Below are 18,995 nucleotides of genomic sequence, written 5' to 3'. Positions count from 1 at the left end.
TGTGACACACAAATGAGGGAATATCTGAACTATTCTTTGTTCCCAACTCGAAGTCATCATTCTGTTCTGAAAACTCGGAAATGGAAGGTTCCGGTTACGCCAGCAAGGAAATGGAGAGATCAGCCTTCTACTTCATCCAGGAGGCCTTTGTGAAGCCCAAGTCAGGGACTCTGGCTGTCACACGACTCCCTGTGTCCAGAACCTCCCGGATGCCGGCTCCTCCCCCTCTACTCTCTGCCCAGCGAACGAAGCGCGAAATCTGTTATCCCTGGGTACCTCCGACAGCCCAACCACACAGCATTGATCTCCCCTCCCCCACCCCTCTGTTCTTTCACCTGGAAGATCACGTGGGGCGGCAAGGTGTACAGAGCCGGGTGCCTGCAGGCGCTCAGCACTCCTTATTGTAGTGGTTTTTGTTTTGTTTTGTGTCTGATGAGATTTCTACAATGAATATGTTACTTTAAAATTTTTTTGTTTTTTAAAAAATTTTACTGAAGTACAGTTGCTTTATAATGTGTTAGTTTCAGGTGTACAGCAAAGTGATTCAGTTATATATATTATATATATATATACACACAAATATATAAATATATATATATATATTCTTTTTTTTTTTTTTTTTTTGCGTTACGTGGGCCTCTCACTGCTGTGGCCTCTGCCGCTGCGGAGCACAGGCTCCGGACGCGCAGGCTCCGCGGCACGTGGGATCCTCCCGGACCGGGGCAAGAACCCGTGTCCCCTGCATCGGCAGGCGGGCCCCCAACCACTGCGCCACCAGGGAAGCCCTATATATTCTTTTTTAGATTCTTTTCCATTCTAGGTTATGACAAGATATTGAGTATAGCTTCCTGTGCTATACAGTAGGTGCTTGTTTATTTTATGTAGAGTAGTGGGGATATGTTAATCCCAGACTCCTGATTTATCCCTCTCCCCTGAATATGTTATTTTTTAAAGAAAAAAAAAAAACAACCCTTCTAAGCGCCCTTTTGGTAAAGGGAAATAGCGTTCCTCCGTAGGTGTGACCCACGTACAAGTCCTCCCTGCGCTCCACATGCAGAAGAACTGGGACAAGAGAACCCGGAGAGCTGATCACCCCACCCTGCCTCCCCTGGGAGCTGAGCTGCTTATTTTCCAGTCTCTTCCCAAACATCGTTCCTTTAAAGCCTCCGTAAGGGAAGTGGGGTTCCCGAATTACGAGGGCGAGTATGCCCTGAGCCCTCGGCTTCCCACCTGCTTCATTTACATTTATATCTCGCTTTGAATAGCCTCGTTATAAAAGGGACAAAGAACTCACAGTCAATCCCAAGCCGTAGTGACAGCAGTAAAAGAAATAAATACTGGACGCTGCACCTGGCAACCGCTGAAATTGTCCCTCTAAGGCATAAAAAATAAGGCCATTCCCAAGACCTCGTGGCGCAACGGTAGCGCGTCTGACTCCAGATCAGAAGGTTGCGTGTTCAAATCACGTCGGGGTCAAGGTTGTGTCTTTTTCTCTTGCCCCAAGGGATAAATTCAGTAGTGAACAAAAGTAATCAAGCGTCGGTCTGCGGGCTCCCAGCCGTGGATTTTCTCTTACCTTTTCTTTAGTCCAGAGAAACTTCTTGTGAACAACTCAGCAATGCACAGGCACTTAACAGAAAGATAAGGATGATCTGAAAGGGAAGAAAAACCCAGGTGAGCCGAAATTGAGGTCGTTCCATCCTTTTCCTTATCGGGACTAAGCTTCAGGTAGGACATCAGACGACTTCAGATAGGACATTAAAACGGCAAGAGGAGACTTTGTTAACGAATTCACTCTGACGTGGACGTAGTTTTATTGGGTCCCCAGACGGTTATGGCACAGTCTCTCTGGGTTGATATTGGAGTCATTTGATGAAGTCAGTTTCCCTGTCCCCCCTCCCCACCTCAAATGCCACCACCAAACAGACTTCATGATTTGAGCTTCCTCTGTTAAAAGCCCCTGAGCGTTGTGGTTAAAGAGAAAATGCCGTGAAGTTGATTCAAAGTCTATTATGTCGAGGGCCGAGTTTCTGAATTCTGTGGGAGTGGAAAGCTACCCTGGCATTTACCACGTTGTCACTTAGGATTCATTTAAATGCATCTCTCCTAGAGGGATATGAAACAATCAAGTTCCAGATACAAACGAGTGGTCACGACCTCAAAAAGGAAAAACCCAGGCTGGCAGAAATGGGGACGGTTGCAGACTTACCAGGATTAAGCTTTCACTTAATTAATTAAGCCAGCCTCAAGCCCCTTCCATTTAAAAAAGTCTGTCCTTTGCTGAGTTTGATGAATAAATAGATAGGTAAATAATTCTCTTTTAGGGAGTTCCCTGGCGGTCCAGTGGTGAGGACTCCGCGCTCTCACTGCGGAGGGCCCGGGTTCAAACCCTGGTCGGGGAACTAAAATCCCACAAGCCGCGAGGCAAAAAAAAAAAAAAAAAAAAAAAAAAAAGCCTCTTTTTTAAAAGGTCGATGATTGGTGAAATCTCAGAACTGAGGGGTAATATCTACTTGGATACCAAAGTGATTTGAACCCTCAACCTTCTGATCTAGAGACACATGCGCTACCTTTGTGCCACGAAGCCACAAATGCTGGTCCGTTTTGGATATTTATCACATGCTAACTTCCTCACTTCTCCCTTGCAGAATTCAATGTTTGCTCTCCATGCGTCCAGAGGGTTTGGGGTTCTCTCTGCACTTCTTGTCTTTACGTCATGGGCGTGTAGAAAGCAAGGTGGAAAGGTGGAAAAAGTAAAGGTAGACAGGGTTAGGGGAAGGGGCTCGGAGAACACTTGCCTTCGCCTCCGGAAACAGCTCGCGGTCCCTGGAGCTTTTCAGGCTCTGGCCATCCTCCAAACTGCGCTGGTGGTCCAGCCCCTTCTCCGAGACTGAGGTTCCTGCAGCCACTAAGGCAGAGGAACGTGAGGTGGGACGGCGAGAGTTCCCTTTGTCACAGGAGCTCCCTAAGGATCAGTGAGCGCCAGGGGGAAGTTCTACCTACCCAGGGAAAGCGGGAGGGCAGCGCATGGAAGGCAACGCCGAGGTCAATCGTCTTCACTTGGGAAGAGCGCGCTTTGCGGAAGGTCCTGGATCCATAGCTGGAGCCGGGCCTACTGCGAGGACACAAAAGTGGCCTGGGGACCAGACCTGTGCTCTCTCCTCCTTCACGTTCCTGGATGTGACCTGCAGGACTGACTCCCCATGTCACCTGCCTGGGGACGGTCGTGCTTGACCGGCCCTCCCTCCCTTGCGTACGTCCAAATGTCTGAAACTTCCTGACCTGCAGCAATGGCCGTGCCGGGTCTTCTGTAAACAGAAACAGGGGCGCTGCTCGGGGAATCCGCTGTCTGTGCGGGATGCTTCGCCTCTGAAGGTTTCCTCCTCTCTAGAGTGACTCTAAGAGGGGTCATAATAATTTAATTCCCAAACATTTGCATAATCATGACAGGATAACACACACATGATGTTCTAGGATGTCCAAGCACCCTTCTAGGAGCTGGGGACGGGTCAGAGGATAAAATAGATCAGGCTCTCAGGGAGGCCCCAGTCTCATAATTTATCTGAAGAGATTCTGACATGTGACCAGCAAAACACAAAGTAGAGACTGAAGAGACGATGTGGGGACCCTCTTCCTCCAGCCCTTCACACAAGAATGTACTTGAGTCACACCTATGAGGAAGAGTGTTTTATTTTGCCCTATTTTGAAAAGAAGGCAATTACTATTTTTTTCTTTTAAACAGTAAAATATGCTCTTTAATAGAAAATTTGTCGATACAGGACATGGTGATGAGAAAACTTAAAATGACCCAAATTCAAACATCTCAGAGAAAACCAATGCTCTTGCCATGATGTGTAACTTCACTGGGATTTTTCTGTCTATATGTCCTTACACATCATTCTCTTGTAAGAATCTTCATGTAAAACAATTTCCCCCGTGATACTATGCTAACAGTTATTACCTATAAATTTAATGTGTCTTTTAAAACATCTCTATTGAGATATAATTCACATGCAATATAATTCAGCTTTTTAAAGTGTACAATAAACAGCTCTGGGTATATTCACAGACTTGTACGGTCATGACCACAATCGATTTTAGAACATTTTTATAACCACCGAGAGCAACCCTTTACCCATTAGCAGTCACTACCCATTTCCTCACACCCACTGTCCTGTCCAGCCCTATGCAATCATTCATCTGTCTACTTTCTGTCTCCATAGATATCCCTATTCCGGATGTTTCCTATAAATGAAGTTACACAATACGTGACCTTCTGGGCCTGGTTTCTCTTACTTAGATGTTTTCACTTAATGTTTTCAAGGTTCACCCATGTTGTAGCCTGTGTCACTACTTCGTTCCTTCTCATTGCTTAATAATATTCCATTGTATGGATGGACCTCATTTTATATATATATTCATCAGTTGATGGACATTTGGGTTGTTTCCAGTTTTTGGCTACTGTGAATAATGCTGCTATGGACATTCACATACTATAAGATGTTATGTGGGCATATTTTTTTATTTCTCTGGGATATATACCTAGGAGTGGATATTGCATATTATTCATGGTTACACTGTATTTCGTCCAACTGGTATAAAAATTTTCTTTGCCAATTTACCATGCCATTAAAATTTACTTAAGTGTTAAAAAATATATATATAACTGAATCACTTTGCTATACACCTGAAACTAAGACAACATTGTAAATTAACTATACTTCAATTTTAAAAAGATCACAATTTAAAAAAAAAAGGAATAAGGCATTTAACAAGCAGAGCCAAGTCCCCTGACTCTACCCGCCATCAGCATTGAGATCCAGGCCTTAACACAGAGAAGCACCAAACAACAGAACAAGAAGAGGTCCTAGAGATGATTTATTTCAGAATTTTTCATTTTACAGTTCACAAAGTCAGTAGTAAACAACCTGGAGTATTCCATGGATTCTAAGACACCATGGAATTATAAGATGCACCATTATTTTTCGTGCCACCAATAAAGAAAAAACACTGCCAACTAAATTATAACATACTATTTTATTATCACTTTGACCTTTTAGTTCATGTTATTAATAGGTCCCTTTTAGACTTAGACATAATTTTAATCAAACATTTAAAATGATATGACTCTTGTACTCACATAGAGAGGAAAATAAAATGGTTAAGGCATCGCTAAACTCTTCACACTCTGAATCCTATTCTGAATCATTTTTCCACTCAGTGTTGTCTGTGCCCATGTTTTTTTCACCCAGTATCATTTTCCTTGTCACCAAGACTATTGTAATAAAGCACTTCTTAAGTATGTTCCACTATTGTCTCTGGGATTTTCTTCCAAGCTGTTGACACCCATTCTGGTGTGTCTGTGTACATTAAATAACAAAAAAAAAATGTATGATTATAAATTGTGGCAATTCTATGGAGAGAAAGAACAGGGTTCTGCAATAGAATTAATTTGAACTAAGGGGAAGGATGGGGAAGGGAAGGCTTCTCTGAAGAAGTGACATTTGAACTGAAATCTGAAGGGTAACTAGAGGGAGATGTTCTAAACAGAATGTGCAGACTAAGGGAGAGCAAAAGTTTGGGATGTGAGATACTAAAACGCCCATGTGATGTGAGTGTAGAGAAAGGTAGGAAGGTAGCCACAGATAATTCAGGATTGGCAGAGCCAGATTAGGCAGGGTTTTATAAACTGTGTTAAGGAGTTTACACCTTACTCCAGGGCAGAGGGAGACACTGAAGCGTTCCGGGAAGAGTGACATAAACAGATGTAATTTTTAAATCTTCATCTAGGCTGCTTTGAATAGCACAGATTGAAGAAAGGCAAGATTAGATGTGGAGACTGTTCAGGTGACTATGGTAATTTGGACTAGAACGGTAATTGAAATACAAGGGGTTTAGGCTTCCCTGGTGGTGCAGTGGTTAAGAATCCGCCTGCCAATGCAGGGGACACGGTTCGAGCCCTGGTCCGGGAAGATCCCACATGCCACAGAGCAACTAAGCCCGTGCACCACAACTACTGAGCCTGAGTGCCACAACTACTGAAGCCCGCGCCTAGAGCCCGTGCTCTGCAACAAGAGAAGCCACCCAATGAGAAGCCCGGGCACCGCAACGAAGAGTAGCCCCCGTTTGCTGCTTAGCCCGCGCGCAGCAACAAAGTCCCAACGCAGCCAAAAAGAAAAATAAATAAATTTATTTTTTTTTTAAAAAAGAAAGAAATGAGATGGGCTTCCCTGGATTTCTGTGAAGAACTAGAAGCTAAAGCCCCGAGTGTTTCTGACAGTGTAGGAAGAAGTATCTTTTATCTTGGTTGATCTTTGGCTCCAGGGAGTGGCCCTCCCAGTACAGTACTTACGTTCCTAGGTCCGCACAAGCCTCCACTTCAGAGCCAACCTCCCTACTTGCTTCTTTCTCACATCTAACTTTCCTTGTGAACTCATTCCTAACCATGCTTCTTCTTTTATATCTCTCCTATCAGGACAACGGCTGCTCACCCGTGACGATGCTTTTTAAATCATACAAAATGCTTTCAACAAAATCAGCACTAGCGCTCGGTGTCCAGATTTGAGGCTTTATTATAAGAAAGAATGAGAAATACTAGGAAAAAGACTATGTGTCACAGGTCCCCATCGCCCACTCCCAACGAATAATCAGACACTCAAATCACTCTGAGCTTTTAAACAACAGCGTCTCAGTTTATTCAGAAAAGAGAGCTATCAGGTGCGGAATAATCTCCATTTCGAGGCCGACAGGAAAGGCCCGCAGTTCTCTCCCCTCGCTCTGCAGGCGCTCCCAGGACAGGCACCGGTGTCCCCGAGTCCTCTGGGAAGTGGAGTCCTTCCGCCGGGACCCCCGACCCGGCGCGGTCGCCTCCAAGTGCGCAGATGCGACTCCAGACGGAGCCTCGGGCTTGAGCCTTTTGTCTCCCCGCAGCTCAGTGGGTCCGGAAGGCGACTGTGTCCGCCCTTCCCGCCCCTCCCAGAGCGCAGCCCGGCGGGAGTCTAGCCCTGGGGCCGGAGCCGGGTCCGCAGCGCGTCCGGGGGTAAGAGAAAACCGGGTTAGAGGCGCGGATCTCCGCGACCCGCCCGTCGGGCGCGCGGCTCTAATGCCTCCCGCCGCAGCGCGGGCCGGGCTCTCAGGTTCCGGCCTCGGCAGGGTCAGGACTGGGCCGTGCCTGCGTCCCGGTCCCGACCCCCGGAGCTCCGCGCGCTCCTTTGGGGTATTTCCCGCTGGGTAGCTAGCCGGCTTCAGGAGCCTTGCTTTGAGCGAAGGGGAGTCCCGGAAGCGAGGTTGCCGCTAAGCGCTCTGGGAAATGGAGTCCGGGAGCCTGAGGGGGGCGTGGCACACCGAGGGATTCTGGGAAGGGGAGTGCGGAGGCCCGAGGACTAGGCTTTCGAGGTGTGGAGAGCGCGAATTCCTCTCGTTGGTGGATCTTGCCACTCCACCTAGATTCTTAAGGTTCTGAACTTTGGGGACAGAAAGAAAAGAATGGGGTCCGTGTCTTACTCATTCCCCTTCTGTGCTTTGCTCTATCAGAGTTTTTGGGCCTGCCTGTATTTGGGGTTTGACTCAACGTGGAAGGGAATCCCGGCCTGTATATTTTCAGGGTCTTAATGCGTAAGGAAGGGCCCCATCTATCAATTGCCTGGTGTTTATGAATAGGAAAAGATAAGGCAACTGTGGGAGCCCTGCTTGCAGTTACTGACACATTATTCACAGGCCAGCTAATGGCCACTTCTGTGCTTGAGGGTCTCATGAGAGTTTGTGCACCGTCTGGAACCGGGTGTGTGACTGAAGTTCACAGTTCACTGCCCCGGTGCTCTCCTGTTTTTGCCTCGGTGTGGAATCCAGTGACTGACCTTAGTACTCCAGAGGAGGGTCTTTCAGCTGTGAAGGTTGATTTAGGCTAAATTATAAGGGTTCTAAGCAAAATAATAAGGCTCCTAGGAGTAGAGGTAGAGGGAGATGCCCCAGGGAGTAGGAATCAATTCCAGAGGGGGGCAGGCCTACCCCAAAATCTCTCTCCAGAGCTTTCAGGTAGAGCTGAATGATATACAAAGAAGCAGACTATATATTGCTGAAAAGTCCATGTTTATCTCATCTAAAACAGTGAATAAGGAGGAAGTCATAGCAATATCAGGACAACAAAGAGAAGCTGATCATAGATCATCTGACCATTGAAGTTGAAGAAAAAGGTAAGAATTACAGAAATAAACATGGAGTTGAAGGTGGGGACAAGTGGAGGAAATACCCTTGATGAGAATGAAAAGGTTAGTTGCCTCTGCCTGAAAGAAAAGGGAAGCAGACACATGTCAGGAGAAGGCCCCAAAGTAGAGAAACTCAGTAAGGTACGATGTTTGGAAATCTATAAGTAGGCTCCTTGTATAGCATACCCCCCTGTCTCATCTTCCTTTTTCCACATTTCTGTTCTCATCCACATTCCCTTCCCTCTGAATCCGTGGAAAGGAGAATATTCCGTAGTGCTTGCTTTTGTGCTAAAGAACAGGTCATACTCTTCCACTCCCATTAGATTGTTCCAAAAGGTTGAGATATTATGGGTCCATGAGTTTAACTTTTTGGTCAAAGCACTTACATGTTATTGTCTTACTCTATCTGAGCTTTTTGAGTTAAGTAGAGTAGGCCTTATGTATATAATTCATCTGTCTTGTGATAGCTTTTGTCCTAGTGAATTTGGAAGTGGGAAGATATAGTTTATCTCCTTCATGGCTTTTTTCCTACTCCTTCCAGCTATGAGTACTGAGGATGCTTCTCTGCCCCCAAAACAGAGCACAGAAGAAGTGGAGCCTACCGTAGAGCCCCTTCCTGTTGAGTTCCAGGCAAGATTGAGTTTAATCTCCCTCCCCTGAAATCTCAGCTTGGTGTTCATAGTGTGTTCTCATTTCTTTCATCTTGCTTCAGAGGTTCATGGAAATCCCATCTGGAGGACTGAATGAAAGTGAATTTTCCTTGGAAACTCAAAGCTCTGGGAAGAAGTCCAGTTGGAACTTTAAATTTGGGAGTGATTAATCTGTGTGAATGGTATTTTAAACTATGAAACTGTGATCACTAAGGGAATAAGTATAGATGGAAAAGAGGTGAGATCTTATTACTGAGGCCTATAGCTTCCAACACTTCCAGGTCAGGGGAAGTGGAGCCAGCAAAGGAGACTGAGATGATGTGGCCAGTGAGGCAAGGGGAAGCCAAAAGTCTGGCATCCTGGTAACCAGTTGAAGAAAGGGTTTCAAGGAGCAGGGGGTAATCAGCTGTGTTAAATGCTGCTGCTAAGTCAAGCAAGATGAAGCCTGAGAATTGACAAGTGGATTTTAAAATGGGAAGTTCATTGGTGACTGCCAAGAACAATTTCAGGGAGTGGTAGGAGTGAAAGCCTGATTGGAATGGTTTCAGAAGAAAATAGGAAGAGAAAAATTGGAGCCAGGGACTACAGACAGCTATTTTGGAGAGTTTTACTCTAAAGGAGAGAAGTGCGGTGATAGCTGGAGGGAATAGTAAGACCAGTAGGTTGGTTTTTTTTTTAAAGATGGGAGAATCAGCAGATTGTTTATAGGAATGTAAGAGCAGATGAAAGAGTAGATGCCTAAGGGCTGGCTCTGGGGAACTCCAATACTTAGAGACACTTTTCAAACATTACTTCATTGATTTTAGATTAATAATCCTGTGAGTTACAGGTGGTAATCTATTCTATTGACTGACTTTCCCAGAAAGCATTCTCCAATTAATTTTGGTCAACAAAGTACAGTCGTGTGACTGTCAATATAACATAAGAGTATGAATCTTAGAACAGTTGATCATTTTCAATTTCAGGTCAATAAATCCACTCATTCAGAGCAACTTTAATTACTAAAGGAGAACTAGAAGTCATGACCCTAAGTACAGAGAAAGAAGAAGCGTCTATTTGAGTAGCATGACTCTCTATTCAGTATATCAAGCTGAATTTCTATAAAATCTCAGAACATTCCAGGAATCAGTATAAATTACATTTCTGAGACTTATCCCATTTATAACATTATTAGTAACTGACATTTATTTGTCATTCAATGGTTACTTTATATTCAATTTATTTAGTAATACATGTAAGAGATAGAAGAGCGTAATTAAGAGTATAGCTTTGCAGGGGAATTCCCTGGAGGTCCAGTGGTTAGGACTCGGTGCTTTCACTGCTAGGGCCTGGGTTCAATCCCTGGTCAGGGAACTAAGATCCCACAAACCGTGCGTCTAGGCCAAAAAGAAAAAAAAAGGGGTATAGCTTTGTAGACACACAGATGTAGAGAATAAACTAGTGGTTACCAGTGGCAGGGGAGGGGCAGTATACCCGTGGGGGAGTGGGAGGTACAAACTATTGGGTGTAAAATAGGCTCAAGAATGTGTTGTACAACATAGGGAGTATAGCCAATATTTTGTAACAACTGTAAATGGAAAGTAACCTCTAAAAATTGTATAAAAAATAAGTAAAAAAAAAAGAGTATAGATTTGGAGTCAGAATGCCTGGGTCCAAATCTCAGATCTGATCCTTAACATCTGTAAATAATGTTAACGATAGTGCTTACCTAATATAGTTATTACAAAAGGTAGTTCAAAGGACTTAGTACGTGCAAAATAAATTATAGATGTTAGCTATTATTATTTTCCCTGTCACAGACTAACACTTAGCAAATTTAGAATATTCCATTAAAATGCTTAAAATAAGCTTTAACCTTCAGATTAAAATACACTTCCTGTTCTAGATTGTTCTCTTCCCTCAAGGATTACCAAGTCCTACAAGAATGTGCTTATTCTTCCAGGAATTGACAACAGTCAAGGATGAGGAAATGAACTTCACCCATGTGGAGGAGGAACAGCTGAATTCTGCCCAAAGGTACATGGGCATGGATATGAAAGTGGAGAATTGTGGGAGCCTAGTATTTTGGTCTAAGGAAGTTATTTCATACATATTGCTTACCGGGACATAAGCTTCTTCTATAACTAATGGCATCTAAATGCCGTAGTTTTGCTTAAGATCCAGAGAGCCCTGAGCCCCTAGGGGATCCCTGGTCACTTTGAGCTCATAATTGGGTTTGTTTTCTCTTTTGGCAAGTAAAAGTCCACCATATGTGGAAATAAAAAAGGACAGCTTCATTATATATTGATTTTTAAGACTTATAAAGCTGTAGTAATTAAAACGATGTGGTATTGGTAAAAAGATAGAGGTGAATCATTGGAACACAACAGATAGTCCAGAAGTAAACCCACATATATATGTTCAGTTAATTTCTGACAAAGATGCAAAAGCAATTCAATGTTAAAAGGCGAATCTTTTCAATAAATGGTGCTGGAACAATTGTACATCCACATGCAAAAAAAAAAACAGAACTTCAATCCATAACTCCCACCGTTATATAGTAAGTAATCAAATGTATCACAGACCTAGGTATAAAACCTAAAACTATAAAACTTCTAGAAGAAACATTAGTGACAGTCTTTATGACCTTTTTTTAAAATCAATTTATTTATTTTATTTATTTATTTTTGGCTGCGTTGGGTCTTTGTTGCTGTGCGTGGGCTTTCTCTAGTTGCAGTGAGCAGAGGCTACTCTTTGTTGCAGTATGTGGGCATCTCATTGTGGTGGCTTCTCTTGTTTTGGAGCTCGGGCTCTAGGCACGTGGGCTTTCAGTAGTTTTGTCACACGGGCTCAGTAGTTGTGGCTCACAAGCTCTAGAGCGCAGGCTCAGTAGCTGTGGGGCATGGGCTTAGTTGCTCCGCGGCATGTGTGATCTTCCTGGACTAGGGCTCGAACCCGTGTCCCCTGCATTGGTAGGTGGATTCTTAACCACTGCGCCACCAGGGAAGTCCTCTTTATGACTTTTTATAAGGCAAAATTTTATTAGATATGACACCAAAAGCTCAATCAAGTAAAGCCATCTGGGTCTTGAATTTGCTTTATTGGAAAGTTTTTAACCTTGAATCCAGGTCCCTTGCTAGTTATAGGATCATTCAAATTATCTATTCTTGAACTAGCTCTGGTAATGATTTCCCATCTTTCATTCCTGATATTGGTAATCTTTATCTTTTCTGTTTTAATTTTGTTGGTCTTCTAGGAGTTTAACAATTTTGTTGTTCTTTTCCAAGAACCAGATTTTGATTTCATTGATTCTATTGTTTTCTGTTTTCAATTTTATTCACTAAGCACTTATCTTTATTATTTTTCTCCTCTAATTTGCTCTCCTTTTTTAGTTTCTCAAAGTGATCATTTGGGGCTTCCCTGGTGGCGCAGTGGTTGAGAGTCCACCTGCCGATGCAGGGGATGCAGGTTCGTGCCCTGGTCCGGGAAGATCCCACATGCCGCGGAGCGGCTAGGCCCGTGAGCCATGGCCGCTGAGCCTGCGCGTCTGGAGCCTGTGCTCTGCAACAGGAGAGGCCACAACAGTGAGAGGCCCACATACCGCAAAAAAAAAAAAAAAAAGTGATCATTTGTATAAGATCTTTCTTCTCTTCTAATATGAACACGTAATGCTATAAATTTCCTTTGAGTTTAGCTGCATTCCACAATTTTGATATGTGGTGTTTTCATTTCCATTCAATTCAAAATAATTTCTGTTTCCACTTGTGATTTCCTCTTTGACTCATGGATCGTTTACAAATTTCCCAAATTCTAGGTAATTTTCAATAAATTTCTGTTTTCAATTTTGTAGTGATTCTGTTGTGGTCAGAGATGTATGTATGTATGTATGTATGTATGATTTCAGTTCTTTTAAATTTTTGAGTTTTGTGGTATTATCCATAATGTAGTCTTGATGAATGTTCCATATGCACTTGAAAATAAATGTTAATTAAGTCAGGTTGGTTGACAGTATTATTCAGGTCTTCTGTATCTTTACTGATTTCCTGTCTATTGGCTTCTATTGATTACTGACAGGGGTGTGCATATTCTAACTATAGTTGTGGGTTATCTATTTATCCTTTTAGTTCTGTCAGTTTTTCTTGATGTATTCTGAAACTCTTGTCAGGTACATACTCATTAAGAATTGTTAAGTCCTTGTACACACTGCTACTTTTAAAATGGATAACCAACAATGACCTACTGTATAGCACAGGGAATATTATGCTCAATATTATGTAACAACCTAAATGGGAAAAGAATTTGAAAAAGAATATACACACGTATATGTTAAAAAAAAGAATTGTTATGTCTTCTTGGTGAATTGACCCCTTTATCATTATACAATGTCCCTTTATGACCTTGGTAATATTCCTTGTTTTGGAAGTTTACTTTGTCCTATATGAATATGGCCCCTCTAGCTTCCTTTCAATTAGTGTTCACATACTATATTTTCCTGTTCTTTTTGTTTAACTATTTAGAGTGGGTTTCTTTTGGGCAGCGTATAATTGGGTCTGGTTTTTAAATCCATTCTGACAGTCTCTGTGATTTTCAATTGGTATGTATAAACCATTTACGTTTAAATTAATTACTGTTATGGTCGTATTTAAATTCCCCATACAGCTAGCTGTTTTGTTTTTGCTCCATCTTTTGTTTTGTTTTTTTTGTTGCGTTGGGTGTTCGTTGCTGCGCGCGGGCTTTCTCTAGTTGAGGTGAGCAGGGGCTACTCTTGCTTGCGGTGCATAGGCTTCTTATTGCGGTGGCTTCTCTTGTTGTGGAGCATGGGCTCTAGGCACGCAGGCTTCAGTAGTTGCAGCATGCAGGTTCAGTAGTTGCGGCATGCAGGCCCTAGAGTGCGCAGGCTTCAGTAGTACTGGCACGCAGGCTCAGTAGTTGTGGCTCGCAGGCTCTAGAGTGCAGGCTCAGTAGCTGTGGCGCACGGGCTTAGTTGCTCCAAGGCATGTGGGATCTTCCTGCACCAGGGATCGAACCTGTGTCCCCTGCATTGGCAGGCAGGTTCCTTTTTTTTTTTTTTATAAATAACATATAATATTTATTAGTTTCAGATGTACAACGTAATGATTCGGTATTTGTTTATATTGCAAAATGATCACCACAATAGGTCTACTTCACATTGTCCTCATAGTTACAAAAGTTTTTGTGTTGAGAACTTTTATGATTTACTCTCTTAGCAAGTTTCAAACATGCAATACAGTATTATTAACTATAGTGACCATACTCCCTGCCAGCTAATAGCAGGAGGACGGCTACTGTAATACACACGGTCAGTGACAGAACTCCAGTCACAGCCCCAGGCAGGTCTGAAAGTGCAACTGAGTTCACCAAAGTTTCCCACGAACCTGGCCCTTACTGCGAATCTCCCTAGTGAATCTCCCTAGTGAGCATGTCTGGGTGTATGAGATGCAGTTTCTGGGGGGGTATCTCCCTCACAGGGGCTAATCTCCAGAGCTTTCATTGGTTATTATTTTAAAAAGCCAAGAGCACAGTGGCTGCACATGTAGCATCTTTCTCCAGTGTGAGCTTCCTGGTGCTGAATGGAGACAGACTAGTGGCTGAAGACTGTCCAACATCTGGCAGGTGGATTCTTAACCACTGCACCACCAGGGAAGTCCCTCCATCTTTTCCTTGTTCATTTTTATCTGTTTCTGCCTGTTTTTTATTATTTTTTATTATTCCATTTTATCTCCACTATTTTTTTTTTTTTTTTTTTTTGTGGTATGTGGGCCTCTCTCTGTTGTGGCCTCTCCCGTTGCGGAGCACAGGCTCCGGACGCGCAGGCTCAGCAGCCATGGCTCACGGGCCCAGCCGCTCCGCGGCATGTGGGATCCTCCCAGACCGGGTCGCGAAACCGGTTCCCCTGCATTGGCAGGCGGACGCGCAACCAGTGCGCCACCAGGGAAGCCCCTATCTCCACTATTAACTTACCATTAAATATTTTAAAAAATTTTAAACGGTTATACAACAGTTGTCAATATCCTTCTTTATTTAATAACAGTATACCTTTAAAGAATATTATACCCCTTCATGTATAGTATGAGGAACCTTACTCTGGTAAACTTCTAATTCCTCCCTCCCATCTTTTGTGTTGTTGTCACGCATTTTACCTTTGCAGATGCTGTAAAACCACAATACATTTCAACTGTTTTTGTTTAAGACAGTCAATTGTCTCTTACAGCAATTAAAAATAAGAAAAAATGTATAACTGATTCACTTTGCTATACAGCAGAAACTAACACAGCATTGTAAATCAACTATATTCCAATAAAAATTTTAAAAAACACAACTGTCAACAAAAAAAAGAAAAAATGACTTTTATATTTTCATTTATACCATTCCCAGCACCCCTCATTTTTAAAAATATAGATCAAGAGTTGGCAGACTTTTTCTGTGAAGGACCAGATAGTAAATGTTTTCTGCTTTGTGGGCCATATAGTCTCTGTTGCAACTACTTAACTCTGCCATTGTAGCATGAAGGCAGCCATAAACAATATGTAAATAAATGGGAGTGGCCAGATTTGGCCTGTGGGCCATAATTTACTGACCCCTAGTTTAGGTCCAAGTTTTTGACTGGTATCAGATATTTTCTGCTTGAAGAACTCTCTTTAACACAAAAAAGAAATAATTATACGACAGTGATAGAAGTGCTAACTATTGGTACAATGGCAATCACATTACAATAAATACATGTGTCAAATCACCATGTTGTACACTTTAAATTTATAAAATGTTGGGGCTTCCCTGGTGGTCCAGTGGTCAAGACTTCACCTTCCAATTCAGGGGGTATGGGTTTGATCCCTGATCGGGGAGCTAAGATCCCACATGCCTCACGGCCAGAAAACCAAAACATAAAACAGAAGCAATATTGTAACAAATTCAATAAAGACTTTAAAAAAATGGTCCACATCAATGCAGTGGTTAAGAATCCGCCTGCCAGTGAAGGGGACATGGGTTCGATCCCTGGTCTGAGAAGATCCCACATGCCTTGGAGCAAGTAAGCCCGTGCGCCACAACTACTGAAGCCCATGCGCCTAGAGCAGAGCCCATGCTCTGCAACAAGAAGCCACCACAATGAGAAGAAGCCTGTGCACCACAACGAAGAGTAGCCCCCGCTCGCTGCAACTAGCCCGTGTGCAGCAACAAAGACCCAATGAAGCCAAAAATAAATAAAATAAATAAATAAATTTACAAAAATATTTATAAAAATAAATAAACAAATAAATAAATAAAAATGGTCCACGTCAAAAAAAAATTTTAAAAAAAGGACTAGAGGGCTTCCCTGGTGGCGCAGTGGTTGCGCATCCGCCTGCCAATGCAGGGGAACCGAGTTCGCGCCCTGGTCTGGGAGGATCCCACGTGCCGCGGAGCGGCTGGGCCCGTGAGCCATGGCCGCTGAGCCTGCGCGTCCGGAGCCTGTGCCCCGCAACGGGAGAGGCCACAACAGAGGGAGGCCCACATACCACAAAAAAAAAAAAAAAAAAAAAGGACTAGAGATGATGATTTAAAAAATCAAAAGTAGTTGTCTCCATGTGATATTATTATAAGTGATTTTCCTGTCCAAAACTTTTTCAAAGCTGCCCAATCTCTCCACCTGTGTTTTCATCCCCCCCTCCACTTCCGCAGTTATTTTAATGTTAACATTTATTCTCATCCTGTCTGCTTATCCTCTTCCCTGGTTAAGTCTGTTCAGTTGTCCATTTTCTCAGGTGGAGCATCCTCATGTCTGACCTTTTATTGTGCCTCATATTCATCATTCATCATTCTCCCATCTATTATTCACTGAAACTTTGTCATCTGCCATTGCCATGAAGCTTTTTCTGAGAACATTCAAATAAACATTTTAAATAGGCATCATTTTAATTTTCTTTAACTTCTTGCCACCTCAGCAGTTTTCTTTCTCTCGGCCTGGAGAACACAAACATTTGTACTTTTTATTTATTTCAGATTCTGAATCTATCCCTGAAATGAAAGTGTCCCTTTCAAAGCAGGAAGTCTGTGAAGAAGTATCATCTGAAAGGGAGCTGATAATAGGAAGACTTACAAAGGATGATTCCTGGAACTTCAGATTGATAAAAGCCTGGGAATGTGGAGGCACATTACAAAGGCAGCAGGGAAACTGGCAAGTCATAATTAAACTCAAGAGAAACACTATGGAGGATTGTAATGAAATCAGGGAAGGTTCAAACACAATTAAACATCAGAAAGTTTACTCAGTGAAAAAGCCTTGGAAGTGCAGTGAGTGTGGCAAGTCCTTCAGTTACTACTCACCAGAGGATTCATACAGGAGAGAAGCTATATGTATGTTCTGAATGTGGAAAGGCCTTCAGCTGGAGCTCGTCACTTATCCAGCAACAGAGAATCCACACTGGAGAGAAAGCCTATGAGTGTCACGAATGTCGAAAAGCTTTCAGTCATCGTTCAGCCCTTATTCAACATCATATCATTCATACCAGAGAAAAGCCCTGTGCGTGCAACGAATGTGGGAAGGCATTCAACCAAAGCACATACCTTATCCAACATCACAGAATATGTGATGAGAAAGAGAGAAACCCTATAAATGCAAGGAGTGTGGGAAAGCTTTCATTGACACCTCATCCCTTATTCAACATCAAAGGGTTCATACTGGAGAAAAACCCTACGGATGTAAAGAGTGTGGGAAAGCCTTTAGCGACAGGTCAGGCCTTACTCAACATCAGAGAACTCACACAGGGCAAAAGCTGTATGAATGTAGTGAATGTGGGAAGGCCTTCAGTTACTGTTCAGCTGTTATTCAACATCAAGGAACCCACACTGGGGAGAAACCTTACAAATGTAATGAATGTGGGAAAGCCTTTCGTGACCGCTCAGCTCGTGTAGGACATCAGAGAACTCATACTGGAGAGAAACCATGTACATGTGATGATTGTGACAAAGCATTCAGCCAGAGTTCTCCTCTTGTTCAACACCAGACAATTCATGCAGGAGAAAAACCCTACAAATTTAAGAGTTGTGAGAAAACCTTCAGTGTGCATTCAGCCTTTCATCAACGTAAAGAAATTCATGATGAATAGAATGCAGCAAATTCGTGAAATAATTATATATTCTCTCCTGATTGTATAGAACTGCTCTAAATATTACAGGGCATATTACAAAAACATATGAGACTATGTCACACAAAAATTGACCATCTTCCTTGAAATGTTATTAGGTATGGAGGAGGACAAGAGGTACATGTAAATATCTCAGTTACAAAACCAAATGGCTGAAGCAGTGAAGAGAATTTCTAGGGGAGCACAGAAGGAGAAACTCTAGTTTGGTCAGGGAAACAGTAAGGAACTGAGCATCTAATATCAGTAGAAAAAGTAATGAGAGGAGCAGACTGAACATTGTTTGAGGCTGATGGCTCTATGAGTAGTAGTTTCAGCCTGAAGCCAAAGTGGGGAGGATCAGGATCCCAAAGAGGAAAATTACCAGGAAATAAATAAGAGAGGAAATAAAAAGAGAAATAACAAGAGGGGGAAAAAAGAGAGGAAATAAAAAGGAAAAAAATCTAAGCCCAGAAAATCCTCCTTTTCTGTGTCCCTACAGTCTATCTGTTCATTTGCACATTTGCAAACACTGAAACCAATATTTATTTACCTTGGATGCACATTGAAATCACCCAAGAAGCTTTAAAAACAATACTGGGTCCCAGGGAATTCCCTGGCAGTCCAGTGGTTAGGACTCAGCACTTTCACTGCTGTGGGCCCAGGTTCAATGCATAGTCAGGGAACTACGATCCTGCAAGCCACGCGGTGTGGCCAAAAAATAAAATAAAATACTGGGTCCCAGCACCAGAGTTTCTGATTAAATTGGACTGGGATGTAGCCTGAGCATTAGGAATTTTAAAACTTCTTGGAGGACTTCGCTGGTGGTCCAGTGGTAAAGAATCCACCTTCCAAAGCAGGGGATGTGGTTTCGGTCCCTGGTTGGGGAACTAAGATCCCACATGCTGTGGGGCAACTGGGCCCACGCACCACAACTACTGATCTTGCACGCCTCAACGAGAGAGCCTGCATGCCACAAACTACAGATCCCACGTGCCCTGGAGCCTGTGAGCCACAAGTAGAGAGAGAAAACCTGCATGCCA

The 18,995-nt window shown here is 43.0% G+C and overlaps 1 long non-coding RNA gene and 1 other non-coding gene across 4 annotated transcripts; both read left to right on the top strand.

Annotated features, from left to right (window-relative positions):
* Positions 1 to 1,404: 1,404 nt before the first annotated feature.
* On the top strand, positions 1,405 to 1,476 carry TRNAW-CCA (transfer RNA tryptophan (anticodon CCA)). Its single transcript has one exon. It is a non-coding gene; the product is annotated as a tRNA-Trp (tRNA).
* Positions 1,477 to 6,648: 5,172 nt separating this feature from the next.
* LOC102974486 (uncharacterized) lies at positions 6,649 to 17,525 on the top strand. 3 transcript variants are annotated; one of them, XR_008619344.1, is made up of 4 exons: positions 6,649 to 7,039; positions 8,108 to 8,192; positions 10,797 to 10,870; positions 16,832 to 17,525. It is a non-coding gene; the product is annotated as an uncharacterized lncRNA (long non-coding RNA). The 3 variants fall into 3 exon arrangements; XR_008619345.1 differs by lacking the exon at positions 16,832 to 17,525 and adding an exon at positions 12,226 to 12,632; XR_008619343.1 differs by lacking the exons at positions 10,797 to 10,870; positions 16,832 to 17,525 and adding an exon at positions 8,746 to 8,835.
* Positions 17,526 to 18,995: the final 1,470 nt, after the last annotated feature.

Source organism: Physeter macrocephalus, chromosome 14 (genome assembly GCF_002837175.3).
Source record: "Physeter macrocephalus isolate SW-GA chromosome 14, ASM283717v5, whole genome shotgun sequence".
In the NCBI taxonomy this organism is placed as follows: Eukaryota; Metazoa; Chordata; class Mammalia; order Artiodactyla; family Physeteridae; genus Physeter; species Physeter macrocephalus.
The sequence above is the reverse complement of the archived record's forward strand: the minus strand, read 5'-3'. Positions and strand labels throughout refer to the sequence as shown.